This window comes from Stomoxys calcitrans, chromosome 4 (genome assembly GCF_963082655.1).
Source record: "Stomoxys calcitrans chromosome 4, idStoCalc2.1, whole genome shotgun sequence".
Lineage (NCBI taxonomy): Eukaryota > Metazoa > Arthropoda > Insecta > Diptera > Muscidae > Stomoxys > Stomoxys calcitrans.
Window position 1 is genome coordinate 138,848,367 of NC_081555.1, and position 24,141 is coordinate 138,872,507.

Sequence of the window (24,141 nt, forward strand, 5' to 3'; positions counted from 1 at the left end):
GAAAAACGAAAGGAAAGAAAATAAAGAGAAAGAAAATAAAATGGAAAAAAAAAATTAAATAAAACAAATTTAATGATCTTCGCTCTAACAGGAAAAAATCTTAAAAATGAAAAAATTCGGCAAAGCCCGGCCGGGATTTGAACCTGGGCACACGGAGCAACAGCGAGACGCCGTTGCCGTTGTCTAGCGTTCAAAGCCATAAACACAACTTCCAACAGATGCACAGAATCATGTGTATCACGTAAGTTGTGTAATTGTCGCAGAAAAAAAGTCTGTCATTACACAAAAACACATGCATTGGGAAGAAGTACAGCTAATAGACAGGGTTGTCGAGCGTGGTTAATGTGGTAATTGTATTATAGAGGCGTTTTCGCAATTAATTCGATTCAAATACGACATACCAACGCACGGCCCTTGGAGCCATCACACCTAATATGATTGAAAAGTCTTCTAACCAAAGGCGAAACGCGTCCCATAGTGGTTGGAGTGTGTTGCTATCTCTGGCTTTCCTTTTCCATTAGCAAAGAAAATCTCCGATCATTAAGTTCGTCTCGAAAGAGAAACAAACAAAAATTGTAGAATGTATTGACCTTCGCCCTTGGAGGCCACCGGACCGATGTCCACCTATGACGTTGAACGCCTGGGTTCGAATCCTGGCGAGACCATCAGAAAAAATTTTCAGCGGTGTTTTTCCCCCCCTAATGCTGGCGACACTTGTGAGGTACTATGCCATATAAAACTTCTCTACGAAGAGGTGTCGCACTGCGGATCGCCGTTCGGACTCGGCTATAAAAGGGAAGCCCCTTACCATTGAGTTATTGGGTTGCCCAAAAAGTTATTGCGGATTTTTTAAAAGAAAGTAAATGCATTTTTAATAAAACTTAGAATGAACTTTAATCAAATATACTTTTTTTACACTTTTTTTCTAAAGCAAGCTAAAAGAAACAGCTGATAACTGACAGAAGAAAGAATGCAATTACAGAGTCACAAGCTGTGAAAAAATTTGTCAACGCCGACTATATGAAAAATCCGCAATTACTTTTTGGGCAACCAATAAAACTTGAATCGGACTGCACTCATTGATATGTGAGAAGTTTGCCCCTGTTCCTTAGTGGAATGTTCATGGGCAAAATTTGCAAATTTGCAATTGATCTTCGCCCTAACAGGCAAAAAACTTGAATACAAATAAATTAAATTAACTTCAAATTCAATAAAAAAATGAGAAAAGAAAAGGGAAGAAAAGAAAAAGAATTAAAAGATAATAAAAAGAAATAAAATAAATAAAAAAAAAACACAAAATAAAATTAATATAATCATATAGAGTAAAATAAAATAAATTAAAATTTTATTTTCGCAAATTAGTTCGGCCGTGATTATTGGTAAATCCTTTTTCAACATGAACATAATAAATTCTCTGGAGAGAAAGAATGCTGTGGAGTAACATGGCATTAGCACCAAACATTTGTGGTCTTCCGAAGATTCATAATGAGTTAGTACTGAGATCTGTTTTAGACTGCCTGACCATAATACGGTCCTGCAGGCGGAGATCCGGGCTATCACAGAATGCGTGATGTGGTGTGGTGCTAACGCGAGTACGTCGAGTGTGAACATCTTTACCGACAGTAAAATTGCCATAAGGGCAATAACAACCAGGACGGTAGGGTCACGAACAGTCTTGCAGTGTAAGAAGGAGATTAACGCCTTCTCTGAGGATGGCAAAATCCGCATCGTTTGGGTACCGGGCCATAACGGAGTAAGGGGAAATGATAGGGCAGACGATTTGGTGAAGGCCAGAGGACTGCCGTCAATAAACTTGGTTAACCCGAAGCCTTTCGGGTCGACGCAGTAGCCCATTTACAATCGCAACCTTCGACCTTCACTAATAAGAAGTATTTGTGTAAAATTCAAGCGGCTAGCTTTACTCCTTCGAAAGTTAGCGTGCTTTCGACAAACAGACAGACGGACATGGCTAGATCGACTTTAAATGTCATGGATTAGGAATATATATACTTTATGGGGCCTTAGACGAATATTTCGAGAATGACGAAATTAGTATACCTCCATCCTATGGTGGAGGGTATAAAAATGGAACATCCTTTACTATTAAAAACCAAGCCATCTTAAAATCTTTTGTTTAACAACATTTCCCGAAAGTAATGCACTCATATTCATTGCAAAGAAAAAAACAAAACTTGAAAAATGACTACCTTTGAGCATTTCAACAAATAGTTAATGGATATAATTCATTCATTTCACAGAACTTTTCCCTGAAAACTACATGCCGTTGTAAAAAATCATATTGTTGGGGGGGAAATATATTAAGTTGGACACAACAAAGCAAATATTTCAACAAAAGCTGGCGGTGATGTGCTCCCTATTTGTTGTACCTAAAAGTATGCTATGGCATTTAGAAGGGGAAGAAAGCTTTGCCAACATTAACACCCAAAAAAAAAAGCCCGAAGCTCAACATTTAATTGGAACATTTTTAGTATGTAAACCATTGCAAGAATTTCTTTTGAATATTTTAACCTAAATTTTTTTTACCATAGCATAAATTTTGTTGCTTAAATGAGCAGAATTTTGTAGCATACGTTCAGGCGCTTAAACACATACCATATATACATTAAGAGAAAACAATAACTTTTATAACGCTATTATTACGCTTTTGTTTTCCCTGCTGGAATAAGCGTTTTTTTTTTGTTTTGTTGATGTTTTGTTATTTTCACTTTTATAATTTGAAAATGCTGCATGTATTTTAGCCCACATTTGATGTGTGTCACAACATATAAATGAATTTTCCCACGCATTATACAAACAATGCCAGACTTACAACTCTCACCAGTCTTCCACTTTCATTTGTTGTAAAACATTAACATATATTGAGTTTTTTTTTTCGCTTTTTTTGTTAGTCGAAAAAAAAAACAAAAAATGTTATGTATGTGTTATATTGGGTTACCCAAAAAGTAATTGCGGATTTTTTAAAAGAAAGTAAATGCATTTTTAATAAAACTTAGAATGAACTTTAATCAAATATACTTTTTTTACACTTTTTTTCTAAAGCAAGCTAAAAGTAACAGCTGATAACTGACAGAAGAAAGAATGCAATTACAGAGTCACAAGCTGTCAACGCTGACTATATGAAAAATCCGCAATTACTTTTTGGGCAACCCAATATGTGTTATACATTTTTGCTGAAGTACATAAATTATGATGAGTGCTGTTTGGTACCCACACATATGCTATATACAAAAAACTCAAGCTTCATAATAAACAGTTAAAACATATAAACTCTCATTATGCATTGTGTAGGTACATAGGTAGCGAATGGTGATAAGCTTAGCGAGAGAATTTATGCTGCATACATCATCTGAATATTAGCAACAGTTTTAAGTATCCTAGTGATGAGCACCATTTGTAATGACGACGATGATGATAATGACTCCCCTTCCTCGTAGTATTCATTACTTTTATGATTGTTAAAGATTTAACCAACTTTTTTAGGGGGTAGCTTAGCTTTTATTCAAATCAACAGACCAAAAAAATTATCCCACACATGTTTTAAGTGGTGGCTCTTTTTGGCCACTTGCAGGAATACACGTTGCTTTATATGTATCTTCCTTTGTATTTGTAGAAAGCATAAGCTACGTAATATGCCCTAATTAGAGAGATATACTGCGATGGAAACGAGCAATAGCTATAAGAAATGAGCATTGATGTTAAAAATAGAATAACGCAGGTTTTTTTGCAATTAAATTGAAAATTATTAAACATATGAGTCATTGTTTGTAGACATTTCTTAGTTGGAAACGGCTAAATGAACTGCCTGTTTTTGATTACCTTTGAATTTCAACAATGTGGGTGTTACAAGGGTCACTACGAAATAATGAACTGTGCTAAGTATCATTCAAATCGGTCAGGAACCTGATATATTGGGTTGCCCAAAAAGTAATTGCGGATTTTTCAACAGAAAGTAAATGCATTTTTAATAAAACTTAAAATAAACTTTAATCAAATATACTTTTTTTCTAAAGCAATCTAAAAGTAACAGCTGATAACTGACTGAAGAAAGAATGCAATTACAGAGTCACAAGCTGTGAAAAAATTTGTCAACGCCGACTATATGAAAAATCCGCAATTACTTTTTGGGCAACCCAATACAATAGCTCCCATATAAACCGATCTCCCGATTTGACTTCTTGAGCTCCTGGAAGCCACAATCCGATTTGGATGAAATTTCCCAAATAGTGTTCTGTTTTGACTTCCAACAACTGTGCCATGTATGATCTAAATCGGTATATAACCTGATATAGCTCCCATATAAACCCATCTCCTGATTTGACTTTTTGAGCCCCTGGAAGCCTAAATTTTCATCCGATTTGGCTGAAATTTGGCACATAGTGTTCTGTTATGACTCTCAACAACTTTGCCAAGTACGGTCCAAATCGGTCCATAGCCAGATAAAGCTCCCATATTTTATCAGAATCCATGGTGGTGGGTTCCCAAGATTTGTCCCGGCCGAACATAGCAAGCCTTTACTTGTCTTTACTAGGTAGCACGATAGCCTTTGAACGAATGGAGCTATCCGCTTGAAATTTTTCATAGTTACTTCTTATTGATATAGGCCATTGGCCTTTGAAAATAGGCCATTTGGTCCAGATTGATTTTGGTTTATAACACAAAAAAAAATTTTAAAAATTCAAAAATTGTTTCGTGCTACGTTTATGAATACGGACTTCTAAACTGTTCGAAAACTGACATTATTCAAAATGGGTGCAGGTTTTTTAATATTTTTAGACCCTAGACCACTACAGTAGTACGAGGAAGAAAGATAGGACCATAAACAAGCTTAGGGATCGACTAAGAATCACTTTCTGCTTCGATTAAACTATGCCCGTTTGTCTGTCTGTCTGTGTGCCTGTTTGGCTGTGCGTCTGTCTGTCTTTCTTTCTTACTTTACCCTAATAGGCCAAAATTTACTTCTCCAGCGATATGGGTATCAAATTAAAGTTATTTAAGAGTTGAGTACGATTTTGATGTAACATTTCGACCTCATGTGTCGGAGGGTCCACCCCACCCCCAAAAATGACATGTTTACCCATTGGTGCAATATGGGTATCAAATTTAAGATAGTTGGAATTCAGAGACGAAACTTATATCAATATCTGGGCTCAAGTTGGGCTAAACTCCTCAACCCAACAATCATCCCCAAACGAACATGTAGGCCGATCTGGAAAATATGGGATTAAAGTGAAAGGTACTTGAAAGTATAAAACTAAACTTTTAGAAAAGTTTGGTGTCTATTCCCAGGCGGTTGGCCCCACCCCAAAAAATATACACCAAATGAGCATGTTCACCGAACGGGACAAGATGGGACTCGAACGAAAGGTTTTTGGGTTGCCTTTTATATTTCGGGATTAGAGTACAAAAACAAATACACAGATAAAAATAATTTTAAAAACAATAATTTTGGTCGAAAAACAATTACGAAAATTGTCAATTTTCCTGCAACAATTTATTTTGAATCTCAACGACCCAAAATACAAATTTGTTGTTCAAAGGCACTCTTTGCAAGCCAACATAGAACAACAACAACAATAAATCCATAAGCAAGGCAAAAAACCATTTAACCAGCCAACGAATGTGCTTTGCTTCGGGTGTTTTTGTTTTCTTTGATAGGCTCCCATCCTCCTGCAGAGACAAAAAGGGAAATCTGGTAACTGACACAGATAACATGCTGAGGATATGGAAAGAACATTTTACCCGACTGCAAGTTTTCGACGTTGGCGGCGAAGAGGATACCCCAGAACCAATTCCTGATGATGGTATAGAATGAAGTCCAAGTAGCAGTGAGCCGACTAAAGAACCACAAGGCAGCAGGAGCCGACGGGTTACCTGCTGAACTATTTAAGACCGGACACGCTGATAAGGTGTATGCATCAGCTAACCTACGCAATCTGGCTAGAAGAACGCATACCCAATGATAGGAACCTCAGCATACTATGTCTCGTACACTAGAAAGAAGACAAGACAGAATGTGCCAACTACAGAAAAATAAGTCTCCTCCCCATCGCATACAAGGTACTCCCGAGCGTACTGTGTGAAATATTAAAACCTTAAGTCAATGAGATAATTGGGCCCTATCAATGCGTCTTTAGACCTGGTAAATCCACTCTGGACCAGATATTCACAATGCGCCAAATCCTGAGAAAAGATCCGAGAAGGACAAATCAACCCCTACCATCTCTTTGTTGAGTACAAAACCGCCTTCGATACTCCTTTACGTTCAAAAGTATTTCAAGCCATGTCTGAGTTTGGTATCCCTGCAAAATTAATAAGACTCTGCAGGACGACACTTGCTGATACGCGTTCCTCAGTAGGAATAGGAAAGAATCTCTCCGAACCATTTAATACCAAACGAGGTTTCAGACAAGGAGACAGCATATCGTGTGATCTCTTTAATATCCTGCTGGAAAAGATTATACGATATGCAGATGTGAATAGATATGGCATACTAATCACAAGAGAACACACTCATACTCGCCTATGACGACGACATCGATATCATAGCAACTGCAGCCTTGGAAAGAATCGAAAGAGAGTCAGTGAAAATGGGTCTGGCAGTAAATGGAGATAAGACGAAATGGATGGTTTCAACTCCCAAAGAGCCTTGCACAACCGAGCAGATAAAAAAAATGAAGGAAGTTGGGAACCACAACTTTGAGACAGTCAGTAACTTTATCTACCTCGGCACCACCGTAACCGAAACGAATGACACTAGTTATGAGATAAAGCAAAGAATAATACTGGCAAACAGATGCTACTTTGGACTAAGTAAGCAGTTTGGAAACAAGGCCACCTCTCGACAGACGAAGATTACACTATACAAGACACTGATACTACCCGTGCTGCTATATGGTTCTGAAGCATGGATACTTGTAAAAGCAGATGAGGCAGTGCTTCGAGTATTTGAGAGAAAGATTCTTCGTAAAATATATGGACCAGTTTGCGTGAATGGAGAATATAGTCGACGTATGAACCACGAGCTGTATGACGACGATAGCATTGTTACACGCATGCGTTGGCTAGGTTATGTTGTCAGAATGAATGCAGAAGCTCCAGCAAAGAAGTCTTTTGGAAGGCAAACACGGTGGTACACGCAAACCGGGAAGACAACAGGCAAACAAATGGTTGTGCACCACTCAGAATTGCCTGTTCTGGGTTGTTCTGGTGGTATGATTGCGACATGTTCAGTTTTCCGAAAAACAGGCGATCATTTGCTTGGAAGTGCTTTGTGCGCGAGCAACTTTTATAGGATTTGGTTCATTCTGAAACATCCATACAGTCGACTGCTGTTTACTTTCGGGCTCATACGCGTAAATCCACAAATCATCACCTGTCACAATGTCATGAACATTTATCGAAGCACCGCGATCATATTTTTGGAGCATTTCTTTCCACCAATCGACACGAGCATTTTTTTGACACTCATATGTTCATGCAATATTGCATGTATGCTGGTACCACCAATGCCATGACTATCTTGCCATATCAGTTGACATTCAGCATCTATGGTTTTTGGAACAACAACTGATTTTGAACGACCTTCAAGAAATTCATCTTTGAGTGAACTGCGACCTCGGTTGAATTCACCCTACCATCCATAAGCACCGGCCTTGATGGAGCTTCAACGGCAAAAAAATGGATTAAGTTCATCGATGCACTGTTGTTGAGTAATCCACGTCGAAAGTTTTAAAAAACAATCGCACGAAAATGTTTACGATTTAATTCCTTTTTTTTGGGCGAGAATCTTTTAAGTTACTGTAAACAACACAAATAGCGCTCGTATGTCAAAACGTGCTGAGTACGTATAACCTCAAAAATTACAAGGTTTACGAAAGAGCTGTCAGTTGGTAGATTGCAACGCAAGGGTTGTCCAATCCCGAAAACTTGGGTCAATTCTCGGGGAGACATGCCACCCCAAAATTATGCCCCGATTGACATGAATACAAAATTCTAATAAAAGTTATTTGAGATTTAAATACGAACGTAAATTATTTTCAAATTTAGACCATGTCAAATACTTATGGGTGTAGCAAAGCACACCGGTCCAGCTAGTACAGGTATATAAAACGTTTTTACTGAGTGGTGTTGTTCTGCGTGCGGTCCATCATCATCACCACCATCACTTGCCGTACCGATTTTACATAGTCCTATGTGTCCCGTTATGATACCAATAGCTATACTGACCTCCTTCTTGCTTCCTTTCAGTAGACGGACCGTAGGCTCGAAATGGGCCTGAATCCTAGGATAGTCCACTGGCTCTACAGGAGCGTGATTAGACCAATACTTACTTACGCCTCAGTAGTTTGGTGGACTGCTATGAAGAAAAAGTGCAACATAAGGACCGTACAACAGGTTCAGAGAAAATGTTGTCTTGGCATAGGCGAAGTGGTGAGGACCACGCCCACTAGGGCACTGAAGACTTTCCTAGATATCCGACCCATTGACATACAAATTAAGTGTGAAGCAGCCACTGCGGCTATGAGACTTAAGGCGATGGGAGCACCTCATACCATCGCGGTATAATCAAGACGACGAAATGAAACCTGGAAGGTAGGGGTGAGGTTTCCGATCGGATTTCTGAAGTGAACCTTGATGTTGAGTGCGACGCACTGCTGCCATCGGCACAGTCTTGGATTGACGGAACCCTAGCATTGCCATCTGGAAGATCATGTTACACGGATGGATCGAAGCTGGAGGACAGAGTGGGTCTGGGGGTTTACATTGAAAACCCAGAGACTGATATCTGTTTTAGACTGCCTGACCAGAATACGGTCCTGCGGGCGGAGATCCGGGCGATCACGGAATGCGTGAAGTGGTGTGGTGCTAACGCGAGAACGTCGAGTGTGAACACTTTTACCTACAGTAAAATTGCCATAAGGGCAATAACAACCAGGACGGTAAGGTCACGAACAGTCTTGCAGTGTAAGAAGGAGATTAACGCCTTATCTGAGGATGGGAAAATCTGCATCGTTTGGGTGTCGGGCCATAACAGAGTAAGGGGAAATGAGAAAGCAGACGATTTAGCGGTGAAGACCGGAGGACTGCCATCAATAAACTTGGTTAACCCGAAGCCTTTCGGGTCGACGCAGTCCGAGTTAAGGGAGTGGGCGACGAATGCGCATGCAATATTGTGGAACAGCGAAATGGTCGGTAGGACGGCGAAAAGCGTATGGGGGGATTCAGTTTGGATTATTAAGAATGATTTTTTAAGAGTTATTACAATTTTTTTTTCAAAAAAAAAAAATATTGTGGAACAGCGAAATGGTCGGTAGGACGGCGAAAAGCGTATGAGGGGGATTCAGTTTGGATTATTAAGAATGATTTTTTAAGAGTTATTAAAATTTTTTTCGAAAAAAAAAAACAAAAAAAACACATAAAATTCAGAAAAGTGCATGAAATCTTTATTTCAATCTATGGTACTTTACATATAATGTAGTGTTTGAAGATAATTTCATGCAAATCTTGAGCATAGCTGCGCCTCTTCGTTCATCCGCTTGAATTAAGTTCATCGATGCATACTCTTCCCATATTTCGGCCGGAATCTTTCGAATAAATGCTGTTGTCTTCCAATGCGTCAATAGAAGCGGGCTTGTCTGTAAAGACATGGGCACATAGCCCCACAAAAAAATATTCTAAAGGCTTAAAATCGCACGATCTAGGCGTCCAATTGATCGGTCCCGAACGTTAAATCAAATGTTCACCGAACTCGCCTTTCAATAAGTGTATTGTTAAGCGTGCAGTGTGGCATGTGGCACCGTCTTGTTGAAACCACATGTCATGCAAGTCAAGCTCTTGCATTTTAGGTAAAAAGGGTGGATATCACCTCAAGATAGCACTCACCCTTCACAGTTACGTTACGATTCCCATCATCTTTGGAGAAGTACGGTCCAATGATAACACCAGCCCATGAACCACACCAAACTGTGACTTGTTCTAAATGCATTTCCCATCATATTTGAAGAAGTACGGTCCAATGATAACACCAGCCCATGAACCACACCAATCTGTGACTTGTTCTAGATACATTGGTAGCTCTTGCAATGCTTCTGGCTTATCTTCACTCCAAAATCGACAATTCTTCTTATTTATCTACCCATTAAACCAAAAATGAGCTTAGTCGCAAAATGGAAGAAGCGCGCGATGAACTTTTTTAACAAACCATACATTTTGATATTAAAATTCAATAATTGTTCGCTTGTAAGACGATTCAACCAAACTGAAGATGTGTGACAGTGAAGAAAGACACAAAACGTGCGTGAGCTGTTTAAATCCGTGTTGCCAAATAAATAATAGCTAAAAAATCACCCCTCACCTATTTCCATCCAGTCCATATTTTCCCTCCCAAACTTAATGCCACATTTGAGTCTTTTATGCTTTCCCCCATTCATTCATCATTTGAGATTTCATAACCCTTGCTCCTTTAAAGCTTTAACATTTATCTCTTTTCGTCGTTGTGTTTGCTGTTGCTACAATAGTTGTCATGGCCCCTTTGGCCGGCCAGTTTTCTATTGTCTAATATTCACAAGAGTTATCATATTGTTCGTGGCTATTTCCTGATCCGTTTTAGTTTTCATTTTGCATTTAGTTCTGTCCAATTCAATGTTTCGCTGGTCAATAAAAGCCTTGTGTCCTCTTTGGATGTCTTCTGTCCGCCTGGCATTTGCCAGTTCGTATAAATGTTTGTATACTTCGACGACGACGACCCTTTCCTCGCTCACCCGTACAACGAACAATTGTTCTGGCAAACATTTATGTTAGTTTTGGCATTGCTCTTTATTTTTTGTTGGAACTTTCCTGATTGTTGTTGTTGTAATTTGTATCTTCATTTTGTCGTTTACATTTGATGGGGGATCGGTGAAATAATAGGTGTTTTTTTTTTGCTGTAGACATTTGATTCAAGTTCAAAACCCGGTAAGAAGACTTTATTGGAATGATAAATACTATACTCGATATAGGCAGAAGCTTATGGAAATTACTGTGAGTCGAGGTATTGATACGAATATGTCGGTGGAAGGGATGATTGGCGGTATTTCGGAAGACATAAGACATGCACAAGTCAAGAACTCGAATATGAAGGTCTTTGAGCCTAAACAACCATGATTTGATTGGGCTTGTTATCGACCAGGGAGGCGATGCGTTACGATTGAGAACAGGAAACGCTATTACGATTCGAGAGCCAATTTTCAGAAGAGATGTAACGAGAAGAAATTGCAATACTACAACAAAAATCTTGAGAAACTGGATAGAGTATTCAACAGCAAGGAATGGTGGAGTATATCAAACTCTGTTAGGAATTGCACACATAATTCAAAAGGAAATCTAAATGCAGATGATTTATGCTGCACTCCTTATTGACGAGAATTAAACACCGATTAATTGGTGTTTGCCCTATCACATAGGTCCATTTCTTGATTCCCATTTTGAATTATGCTATCTGTTGAGTATTATGAGGGGATTGAAGAGAAACATGTCTCCAGGACAGGATGGAATTCAGTATGAATTTTACAAATTCGCCCCACATCAATTCCAGCGGAGAATTTTAGATCTATTTGATAAGAATTTCTTTGATAGAATATTCCCCCATGTTTTAAGGAGTCAATTTTGATACCCTCTTTTATGGAAAGGTGATATTAAACTTACGGCCAATTATAGAGGTGGTTTATCTCTTCTGGATACCATCAGCAAAATCTATAACTCAATCCTTTTGAATCGAATATCGAATTGGTTAGACAGTTACAACATCTTAAACGAAATTCAGGCTGGATTCAGAAAAGACACTCTGAGCCAGTTGAAAAATAAAGCCACGTATGCATATGCAGCCTTCGACTTAATAATGAGTAACAGTTTATTCTATTGGGTTGCCCAAAAAGTAATTGCGGATTTTTCATATAGCCGGCGTTGACAAATTTTTTCACAGCTTGTGTCTCTGTAATTGCATTCTTTCTTCTGTCATTTATCAGCTGTTACTTTTAGCTTGCTTTAGAAAAAAAGTGTAAAAAAGTATATTTGATTAAAGTTCATTCTAAGTTTTATTAAAAATGCATTTACTTTCTTTTAAAAAAACCGCAATTACTTTTTGGGCAACCCAATATAAATTATTTACCTGTGGACTCTCGTCAAATGTCGTAACAATACTCCAATTCTTCTGTGCTGGTACCACAAGCAGGTTATGGAACGGCTACAAGTTTTCGGAATATTTGTTGGTTGAGACAGGTGTGCGACAAGGCTGCACACTTAGCCTCGTATTGTTTTCCTTATGTATAAACGACCTGGCCCAAGTCCTACCCGGTGGCATGAATGTGGCGGACACCAACATAAAGGTCCTCCGCCCACTAGAGCATTGGAGACTATTCTAGATATCCGACCCATTGCCATATGGATTAAGTGTGAGGCAGCCACTGCGGCTATGAGACATAACGCGTGGAGAATGGATTGAGGATGGGAGCTGCTCATACCATTGCGGTATAATAGAGGTGACGATAGGAAACTGGGAAGAAAGGGAAGAGATTTACGATCGGATTTCAGAGACGACACTCGAGGTCGAGTGCGAGGCACTGCTGCCAGCGGCACAGTCTAGGACTGACGTAAGCCTAGTATTGCCGTCTAGAAGAACATGTCACACGGATCAAAGCTAGAGGACAGAGTGGTCATTGGAGTCTACAATGAGAACCCAAGGACTGAGATCTATTTTAGACTGCCTGACCATAATACGGTCCTGCAGACGTAGATCCGGCCGATCACGGAATGCGTGAGGTGGTGTTGTGCTAACGCGAAGACCTCGAGTGTGAACATCTTTAGGGACAGTAAAATGGCCATGAGGCTAATAACAACCATGAGGGTAAGGTCACGAACAGTCTTGGAGTGTAAGAAGAAGATTAACGCCTTCTCTAAGGATGGTACAATCCGCATCGATTGGGTGGCGGACCATAATGGTGTTAGTGGAAATGAGGGGGGGGGGGGGGGGGGGGGGGGGGGGGTGACGCTTTGGCGGTGAAGGCCAGAGGAGTGCCAGAGGGTCGACGAAGTACGAGTTAAGGGCGTGGGTGATGAACGCGCATATAACACTGTGGCACAGGGAAACAGTCGGTGGGATGGCAAAAATCCTATAGGGTGATCCGGATCGTGAGAGGACTACGCTATTACTGAAATGAAGTAGAAGGAGGTCTGTATAGGTTTTGGTATCTTAGCGGAACACATAGGACTAAGAGTTCACTTGTGCAAAATCGTTGCGGCATGTGATAGCATGCGTAAGGCATGCTGAGAAAATGATGAAGATGAGCATTTCCTATGTCATGGCCCGGTTTTCGCGGCTAAAAGACAACGGTACTTAAGTGGTGACACAATACCAGACCTGAACCAACTTTGGGCAGTGGTATGGAAAACAATTTTTGATTTTGCAAATAGCGCAGAATTCCAAAATAAAATTTTCTATTTCGAGTGTTCCTAGTTGGGCCGCCTCACCCCCAAACCTGCAAAAGATATATATTGACCAATCACGACAACTTTGAACCCAAATGAAAGGTATGTAAAATAAGAAAAAGTATCCTGATATACAATTGGCGGACCAAGTTTTTTGGGGGACCACCACCATATTTACCGACCTTGGCAATATGGGAGTCAAATGAAAGATAGTGGCGTGTAGAATATCAATGTGATATTCAAATGTGGAATTAAGATTTTTTAGATCAATTCCTTCCCCAAAACATCTTCAAACAAAACTTATTTACTGACCATGGAAATATGGGGCTCAAATAAAAGGTATTTAAGTGTAGAATACGAATCAGATATCGAAATGTAGAGACAAGTGTTTGGGAAACCGATTCGGACCATATTTGACATAGTTGCTGCAAAACAAAATTAAAGACTTCATGCAAAATTTCAACCAAATCGGATGATTTTAATCTTCTGTAGCAAAAAAAAAAAAAATACAAAATTTTCTGCAGTAAAGAAAAAATACAATATTTTCTGTAAAAAAAAATTTACAAAATTTTGTTTCTGTAGAAAAAAACTTTTTTCAAAATTTTCTGTAGATAAATTGTTTAAAAATTTTCTGTAGGAAAAATTTTGTGTAAAAAAAAAAAATATATAAATTTTCTAAAACAAATTTTCTTTACAAATAAAATGTCAACAAAACTTTCTATGCAAATAAGATGATGAAAAAATTTCCATAGAATAAGTAATAAAAAAATTATAATAAAAAACTATTTTTTATTCTAAAAATATGTCCATAAATGTTTCACGAATGTAGGCAATGCTTTTTATCCATATCTAGCAAAAAAAAACCCTTTCTATGTTAACCTTTTTGTCTAAGACTTCTCATGGTCCTTTTGTGCTACAAATTGAACAGATGCTGATCCCTATGCCATTACATCAGTCATGGTGGTTGCCATAAGATGGAAGAGGCCTAGCAATAAGCCTCAATGTTAGCCTCTCTGCCAACGTAGGATGCATGAATGGCTTTTTATTTGTGGAAATGGTTCAATGTATTTTCGTGCTGTTTCGTCCGAAACATCGTCCCTCTCTATAACTATGAATGGTCTACCAGCATCAGTGATTATGCCATGACAATGTTGTGTTAGATGAAAATATCAGCTTCGGTTTGCACCGTCACTACACCGCATCGTTTGAGGGACCATGACAAAATAATAATTGTTCATCTGGCTGCCGTAGGTGGTAGATACTGGTAGATTTTCTATGCCTTTTCTGATTGAAAATCTAATACAATACCATTTGAGGTTGGTGTATATCGAAATTCTATGTGTGGTAGCCATTTTCTAAAGGTCTATAGCATAGCAAAACGTGTGGATTGTAAAGTCGTCGATTTAAGGAAAATGTGAAATCAATTTATTTTGTTGTTGTTTTTTTTTCAATTCCGAAAAACTCACTCACAATTATTTATTTTTGATATGAATTATAGCAATGCGAGAGTGTAGGCTGATTTATGTCTGGCTGACAACCAAGTCCTAGCAAAATGCAAATCCTGGTAGTTCATCCAAAAAGTATGCTTTATTGGAATATTCTTGGAATGGAATTTTTATGGCAATGATGTCGGTTTATTTATTTTATTTATATTTTATTTTTTTTTTAGATGAATTGAGACTTTCATCTGTTCTAAAAGGTTTCCTGGAAAGTTAAGATTAGCAAAATATTCCTGGAATTGAAGAATATGCAAAAAGGTGGTTGTGTGGGTGCTTAATCAAATGAGGTCTGAGAAAAAATATTATTTAAATATGGATAAATGTCAAAAATGTATACCCAAAATAAGCTAAATAGACATATCTTGAATGAGTTTTTATCGCCTAAAGTTATGCTATATTTTTACAACATTGTAAACGCCCGCATATATGCTACGAAATTATAAAAATTTATTTTTATAATTTCATGGAATTTTCATCATCTAAAATCTGCTTCAATATTTTCTTCCATCTTAAATAGTTATGAAATATGTATGTCAGCGCATGTTGTCTATTTTTAGGCGTTGTTATAAATTTTCTTTATTTCCTTTGGTTGTCCTGGTGCACGAGATCTCGTGAGGTCTTCTCATTTTTACACAACGAGCCATTGTTTACATACAAATGAGTTGGGGTTACCCCTGTGAGGAAAAGAAGAAAAAAATTTCATCTTCCCTGTTGCCACAACATCTGTTGCCATTTAAAGTTGTCTGCTGGTGCAGTGTAACACACGCACACACACAGACACACTCTCAAAGAATGGAACTCAGTATAGCATTTGCTGTGGCAACGACAGTCAAATTAATGGCTAGAAATGCAGTTTCATTAAGTTTAACATATTGCATGTGGCATGAACTGAGACACTCCGGATACCAAAAGCATACAAATAAAAATGGAATGTAAAGCATCATGAACATACGAATACACTCACATGAGCATAAAAGTTTATACGCTGATGTGAATGCGGTTTTTCTGCTACAGGCAAACTCACACACACACACACACATGAAATGATGATGATGCTGGTGCATGAAACTTACAGCCTCGCCTACGTAAGCCTTAATATGGTGGCATGTTCTGGGCATGGGAAAAATGCTTTTAATGCCATGGCTGCGTGGCACCATGGAAAACCGCTGTTGCAATAGATTTACCAGAAAAAAAAAAATGAAGAAAAATGTTCCCAACTTTGTTTTACACTTTTTTAATTGTTGAAAGTTTAAAGCTGTAGGCTTACAAGCTTGTGCAATTAAATAACAACAAATTGTGGATATTATAGTTTGAATTAATTATTTGTTGGCAGAGGAAAGAAATCACAAAAGTTTGCAGAACCAGAGATTACTGTTAGTCAGGTAAATTTAAAATCTTGGTATGACACAATGGAAAAACGAATAAAAGAGCAGCACTATTGGGAAATGAAGAGATTTATCTGAACCGGAAGCTTCGGTACAGGAAAAATTTTTGTAATTCTTTAATTTGAGCCCCATATTGCCATAGTCAGAAATGAAGTTCAATATAGGAGGTGCTTTAGGGCATATCTCCAAACACTTGGCTCCAAACTTGGATATTAAGTTCGTTTTCTACTCTCAAATTCCTTTCATTTGAGCCCCATATTGTCATAGTTGGTCAATTAAGCAATTTAACATATTTTTAGGAGGAAAAGCGTCACCTTGACTTGAACGCAAATTTTAATGTCATAATCGTAATCTTCTCCCAAATACCTTTTATTTGAGTCCCGTAAAGCCATGGTCGGCTGATATGCCCTTTTAGGCGTATTTAGGGGTGGGGCGACCTTCCATAACTTGGACCTAATTTTTTATGCCTTATTTGTAATCTACTGCCGAATACCTTTCATTTGATACCCATATTGTGCCTAACGGTTTTGGGTGGCGTTTTTGGTGTGAGGGGGTGGGTCCGCCCCCATCTGATATCAAAAACTTATATAGCCTATGTTTCCTTCCATACAAACGTACACAGTCTGTGAACATTTTAAGAAAATCGGCTCAGCTGTTTTTGATTCTACGGAACAAACAAACAAACCGAGTCACGTATAGTCATGATGGGTCATATGCCTATTTGGGGCGTTTTTAGGGGGTGGGGTGATCCCCTATACTTCGATCTAATTTTGTATGAAAGCTTTGTAATTTACTCCCGAATACATTTCGTTTGAGCCCCATATTGACATGTATGTCCAATATGTCAGTTTGTGGAAATTTTGGGGTTGGTTTTGTCATGAACGGTTTACTTTTGGTTTTGGGTGGTGTTTTTGGCACAAGGGGGAGGGTCCGCCCCCCTTCCGATATCAAAAAATTATATAGCCTTTATTTCCTGCCAGACCAACCTACACAATTTGTGAAAATTTCAAAGTAATCGGTTCAGCCGTGTTTGAGTCTAGACGGAACAAACCGACAAACAAGCACAAACTGATTTTAATATACAAGACTAACTGTGCCCGCCCCGGTCTGCTGGTCCCGATAATGCTATGTTGGAGAAAAGTACTCTAAATTTTGAAAATTTCTGGCTAATTTGAGTTGAATATGTATTCGAATTTTAATGGGGATTTTTTTTAACTCTCAAATACCTTTTATTTAAACTCCAAGTAATTAAAAGTCCTGTTTGGAGGTGTGGTGGAGAGACTTGGTCCCAAAAGTTAAAGTCAAGTTCGTACTCTACTCCCAAAGATCTTTCATTTATGATCCATACTGCCATGGTCGGTAAATATGTCCGATTTAAGGGGTTGTTTTGAGGGTGGGGTGGCCCACGAAACACTTAGTCCCACTATTGGATATCAGATTCGTTTGCTACTCTCAAATACCTTTAATTTGATACCCATATTGTAGTGATTGGTCTATAAATCCGTTTGGCGGGTTTTGGGAATGGGTGGCCCATGAGTGGGGTGCCAACCATCCAAGATTTTGATACAAAATTTTTGTTTTCAGGCTACTGTGAGAGCGCAAACAAAATTTCGCTTAAATCGCCCTACCCATGTTTGAGATCTGGTGTTTTTGAAAGTTATTGTTAAGGCCCGTCTTAGAGTGGGAAAGTTAAAAAATAATGCTGTATGATCAATTCTGACCACTCTGCCCTCTTTCTGTTCATATTGGCTTCTCCAAATTAGCGCCATTTACTGGCTGTTTTCAATAGGATCAACTAAATCCATTTGAAAAAAGGCCAGTAGATGGCGCTAACTTAAATGTTAATGCTACTACTCGCTTGGGGTGGCATAACGGCTATAACATTGACCCGCATGTGGTAGTTGTCTATTAAATAGTTTTCATTTAGTCTTTTTTTAAATAATACCGCAAATAACCGCAAAGAAGTCATAACGAAGATAAATGCTGTATGATCAATTCTGACCATTCTGCCCTCTTTCTATTCATATTGGCTTGTATAAATTAGCGCCATGTACTGTTTGGCTGTTTTCAATAGGATCAACTAAATTCATTTGAAAAAAGGCCAGTAGATGGCGCTAACTTAAAAGTTAATTTTACTACTCGCTTGGGGTGGCTTAACGGCTATAACATTGATCCGCATGTGGCAGTTTTGTATTAAATAGTTTCCATTTAGTATTTTTTTAAATCAAATCAAATTGCCATATTAAACGATTTTCTGTGGTAAAGAACTAATTTCTCAGTCTTTATATTTGGTGCTGTGGCGATAGTTCTTACGATTCAACCATGTAAAACTTTTGAACAAAGAGTGTTGCCCAGCAGCACGTCGTTTGGTCTTGTCTATCGATGAGCTAAAAATTTGCAACCCCTCCTATCACGGCGAACGTCATAATTTTTGGGGTATGGCGGCCTACATTTATTTGTGTCCCCACACATTAATTAAATCACACAGTGCCCTGTTAGGTCATTATGATTGATCGACTGTTTTGAGGTGAGGTGGTTCGCTAGATATATGAGCATAATGAAGATATTAGATTCGCAGTCCACAACCTTATATCTTTAATTGAACCCCATATTGTCATGATTGGTGTATACAGCCGTGTGGTGGAGGGCATCTATATGAGGGTTGTGCGCCACACTCCATCTAACACTTGAGCACATATTTGAATGACGCACTCTACTCAAAAATATCTATCATTTGATCCCCCATTGTTTTAATTGGTCAAATAAATAATAATCTATTGGAGATAGCGACCCGCAAAAAATTAGACATCATTTTTTAGTCCCTTATTGATATGTACATACAACATGTTTGTTTGGGAAACTTTTTGGCTTGGAGTTGCTTCTGGGTACCTTGAAACCGACTTTTAATACCTTGCATTTGATACCCATATTTTCCTGAACGGCCAACCTTGAATTTGGGTGGTGTTTTTTGTGGTAAAGGGGGGAGGTGTACGCCCCTTCCAATCTCAACAAATTGTATAGCCGATTTCTCCGTCCTGACCATATTCGTTATCTACTCCCGAATACCTTTCATACGAGCCCCATATCGTCATTATCATAAAATATGCCAATTTTAAGGGGTTTTGGGGGTCGGAGCAGCCCCTAGGTACTTGGTGATGACATATTTGTTTTCTACTCCCGAATACCTTTCATTTGAGTCTCATATTGCCCCGATCGGTCCACTTCTATTTTTGGGTGGTACTTTTGGGGTAAGGGGGACGTTCCTGATTGGTCAACCTTGAATTTGGGTGGTGCTTTTTGTGGTAACGGGGGAGGGTCCGCCCCTTCCAATATCAACAAATTATGTAGCCGATATCTCCTTCCTGACCATATTCGTAATCTACTCCCGAATACCTTGCATTCGAGTCCCATATTGTCGGTATCGTCCAATATGCCTATTTGAAGGGGTTTTGGGGTCGGGGCAGCCCCCTAGGTACTTGGTCCCAAATTTTAATGTCAAATTTGTTTTCTACTCCCGAATAACTTTAATGTGTGTCCCATATTGCCCCGATCGGTCCACTTCTATCTTTGGGTGGTTCTTTTGGGGTAAGGGGGAGGGTCCGCCCCCCCTTGCGATATCAAAAAATTATATAGCCTATTGCTCCCCACTCCCCACAATCTATGAAAATTTAAAAAAAATCGGTTCAGCCGTTTTTGAGTCTATACGGAACAAACAAATTTACAAACCCACAAACAAACAAACAAACATACAAACAAACACAAATTCATTTTGATATATATAGGTTTTGTCAAAATTTTATTTCTGTAAAAAATTTTGTAAAAATTTTATTTCTATAGAAAATTTTGTAAAAATTTTATTTCTATAGAAAATTTTGTAAAAATTTTATTTCTATAGAAAATTTTTTAAAAATTTTATTTCTATAGAAAATTTTGTAAACATTTTATTTCTATAGAAAATTGTTTAAAAAATTTGTTACCCTAGAAAATTTTGTAAAATTTTTATTTTTAAAATTTGAAGGATTTTTCAATATGTAGTTCCATGACCACAAACTGGATACATTTTATTGGATTTTGACCAACTTTTTAATACATTATAACTGTAACCCCAAAAGTATGCTACAGCTTTCTTCTTACTCTAATAAACTCCCCAAAAGTATGCTTCATTTTATAATACTTTACACCCAAATGTTAAAAACATTAACAGTTCGCTTCCAAAAAGGTGCACAGCCATCAATTTTATGCATCATCCCCTTTTGTTCATTCATCATCCTTTTTTGTTAAAGCCTTCTTCCTGCCAAGTGTATCATGTTGTTATAATTTACTCGCTATTAGACTTCAGCCCACTCCAAATTTGACTAGAGTTTCTTTTTTACTCCTCATCCATTAAGTGCTTAAAATTTATTGATGATTTTGTTTTTTTCTTCGATTCCAAGATGTAGCCATTCTCGGTATTCATTTTTTAAAGGCTACATAAAAAAATTTTGATTTATTTGTTTATTTTTTATGCCAAAGAAACGGAAGGACATTGGCAACACAATCTTTGCCATTCACTGATTAATCTGTTCAAGGAGTTTGTCAATGTCTGTCGTTTTTTTTTCATATTATTTTACTTTCAAAGAGACACCTTACATTTTGCAGCCTTTTTTAGGACCTTAGCTTCCATTACTTGCCTTTTTTTTGCTTGCTTCTGACTTTGGTGTCATCTTGCGCCTGAGTTTATGTTTGTTTTATTTCAATGTTTTTTCTATATATACTATATATGCCTTTGTTATCGTTTTTTCCTTTTCTTTTCCCTTTCCGATACTTTTTTTTTGGGTTATTCATAAAGCTTTTAGTGTCAATTCTAATTTGTTTGACTGCTAAACAATGATAAAGTCATATTTCGATTGCCTTTTTTGGTTTTTTTTTCTCTCCTTTACATTGTCCCCCAGTTGGTCTCCTCTGTTTGGTGCTTGCGATGAAGTGTGAATGTTTGTGCTGAGTGTGGGTGTGAAATGCCTTTGAAGTAAATATTTTATTTGATTCCTCTTTTTTTTTAATGTCAATAAGCCATCAATCATTTTCTTTTTAGAATCCTTGAGCCTTTGCAAATAGCAAGATGAAGTGTAAAATAATTCTTGAAATTGACAAATATTTTAGCTAAGGAAAATAATGAAGTTGTGTATTATGGATGGTGTTTGTGTTTTTTGATGGTGGTGTTTGAGTGCTTTTGCAGTGAGCGTAATTGGAATTTGTGTTTTATTGAGGGGAAGAAGCCATCACACATTTTTTTTTTTTCATTTTGTTTTGGGTATGTGTTTTATGGGAATAAAATTTTTGGCTTTGTTGTGCCAATAAATTTTCAAAAAAAAATAAAAAACTCAACTTGAATCGGAAAGCACTCATTTATGTATGAAAAGTTGGCCCCCGCTGGGTTCCTGGGCAAATTTTTACTCTACTGCCAAATGTCTTTCTTTGGGGCCCCATATTACTGTGTTGGTAAATATTTCGGGTTTAGGGGGTATTTCGGGGGTGGTCCCTTGGCCATCAATGTTAATATAAGATTCGTGCTCAGAACATTTCGTATGAGTCCCATAATGCCATGATCGGTAAAAAAGTTGTCGTTAAAGGTAGGGTGGACCCCAGGGTCTTTGTATATAAACTCCCGAAAATCAATAAATATCCGCCCAATTAGCTTTTATATAAAAGGGAGGTATTTTGGGGTGGAGCGGCTCCTCAAACACACGGCTTTATATTGTCGTGATTGGACCATATATCCATTTGGCTGGGTTTGGACTGTCCCCGCGGCACCCGTCTCCAACATTATATTGTCGTGATTGGACCATATATCCATTTAGCTGGATTTGGACTGTCCCCGCGGCACCCGTCCCCAACATTAGAAACCATGTTTTTTTGGTGATTGTTAGAGTGCAAAAAATTTCGAACTAATCGCATTACCAATCTTCGAGATAAGGTATTTTTGAAATAAGGGGAGACATTTCGAATCAAATTCGTCTCCACTCCGACTCTACTACTCTCAAATACCTTCCATTTGAGTCCCATATTGCCATATTGGGTCAATTAATTTCTTCGACGTATTTTTAGGAGGAAAAGAGCCACCTTGACATGAACGCAAATTTTAATGTCATATCGACTCCCAATCCCATAATCTACTCCCAAATATCTTTCATTTGAACCCTATGTAGCCATGGTCGGCGGATATGCACGTTTGGAGGGGGTGAGACGACCTCCCATTACTTGGACCTAATTTTTTATGCCATATTTGTAATCTACTGCCGAATATTTTCATGTAACCCTTATATTGATAGGAACGTCGAATATTTCTGTTTAGAGGAGTTTTTGGGTTGGGGCGGCCCCCTGGGTACTTGGACCCAAAATTTAATATGATTTTCATTTTCTAGTCTCCAATACCTTTCATTTGATATTGTGCCCATCAGTCCTCTTTTGCTTTTGGGTGGCGTTTTTAGTGTAAAGGGGTCAGCCATCATCCGATATCTAAAAATTATATAACCTATGTTTCCTTTTTTTATTCTACGGAATAAACAAACGACCCATATAGTCATGATGGGTCATATGCCCATTTGGGGAGTTTTTGGGGGGCGGGGTGACCCCTTACACTTCGATCTGATTTTGGATGCCAGATTCGTAATCTACTCCCGAATACTTTTCATTTAAGCCCCATATTGATATGCATGACCAATTTGTCTTTTTATAGATATTTTGGGGTTAGGGCGACTTCCTGGGTACTTCAATACCTTTCATTTGATATTCATATTATCTTTATCGGTCCACTTGTGATTTTGGGTGGTATTTTTGGGATAACGGGGAGGTTCCGACCCCTTCCGATAACAACAAATTATAAAGCATATTTATTCTTCCTTACCATATTTGTAATCTACTCCCGAATACCTTTTATTACCTACGATACCTCTACAACACCTTTTATTTGATACCCATATTTTCCCGATCGGTCAACCTTGATTTTGGGTGGTATTTTTGGGGTAACGGGGAGGATCCGGCCCCTTCCAATATCAAAAAATTATATAGCCTTTTCCTCCTTCCTGACCATATTCGTAATCTACTCCCGAATACCTTTCATTCGAGACCCATATTATCATTATCGTCCAATATGCCTATTTGATGGGTTTGTAGGGTCGGGGCAGCCCCCTAGGTACTTGGACCCAAATTTTGATTTCAAATTTGTATTCTACTCCAGAATACCTTTCATTTGATACCCATATTGCCGTAATCGGTCCACTTTTATTTTTGGGTGGGACTTTTGGGGCTAGGGGGAGAGTCCGCTCCCCTTGAAATATCCCAATCCCCACATTTAGAGAAAATTTGAGAAAAAAACGGTTCAGCGGTTTTTGAGTCAATACGGAACAAACAAATTTACAAACCCGCAAACAAACAAACACAAATTAATTTTTATATGTATAGATAGGTTTTGACAAAGTTCCCTACATATATAAATATAAACATAAATTAGCTTAGAAACGAAATTTTCTGCCAATATTTTACAAAATCCATCCCTCTGCAACAAATCATAATCAAATCACATTTTGTTCACACATTTATATTGCTTGACGAAATTTTCTAAATTGAACATTCTATCTTTAGCGCTCAAATCACCCAGTAGATAAGAAAGTCTGCTTTTTCTTGCTATAAATCATAAAATATATTTTTTTAACAAATACCATTCTTGAAAGTCATAAATTGCATCCGTTCCTCCATAAGTACTAACTCTAAGGTAAAATATTTACACGAAAAATACA

General features: G+C 38.0%; 1 protein-coding gene and 1 long non-coding RNA gene across 7 annotated transcripts in view; both read left to right on the plus strand.

The window, feature by feature from the left end:
• The window catches only part of LOC106083452 (neurobeachin), a 414,708-nt gene that overhangs the window by 38,580 nt on the left and 351,987 nt on the right, over positions 1 to 24,141 (plus strand). The gene's annotated exons all lie outside the window — the stretch shown is intronic.
• LOC106083455 (uncharacterized) lies at positions 21,232 to 21,535 on the plus strand. The gene is made up of 2 exons (XR_001220648.1): positions 21,232 to 21,371; positions 21,438 to 21,535. It is a non-coding gene; the product is annotated as an uncharacterized LOC106083455 (long non-coding RNA).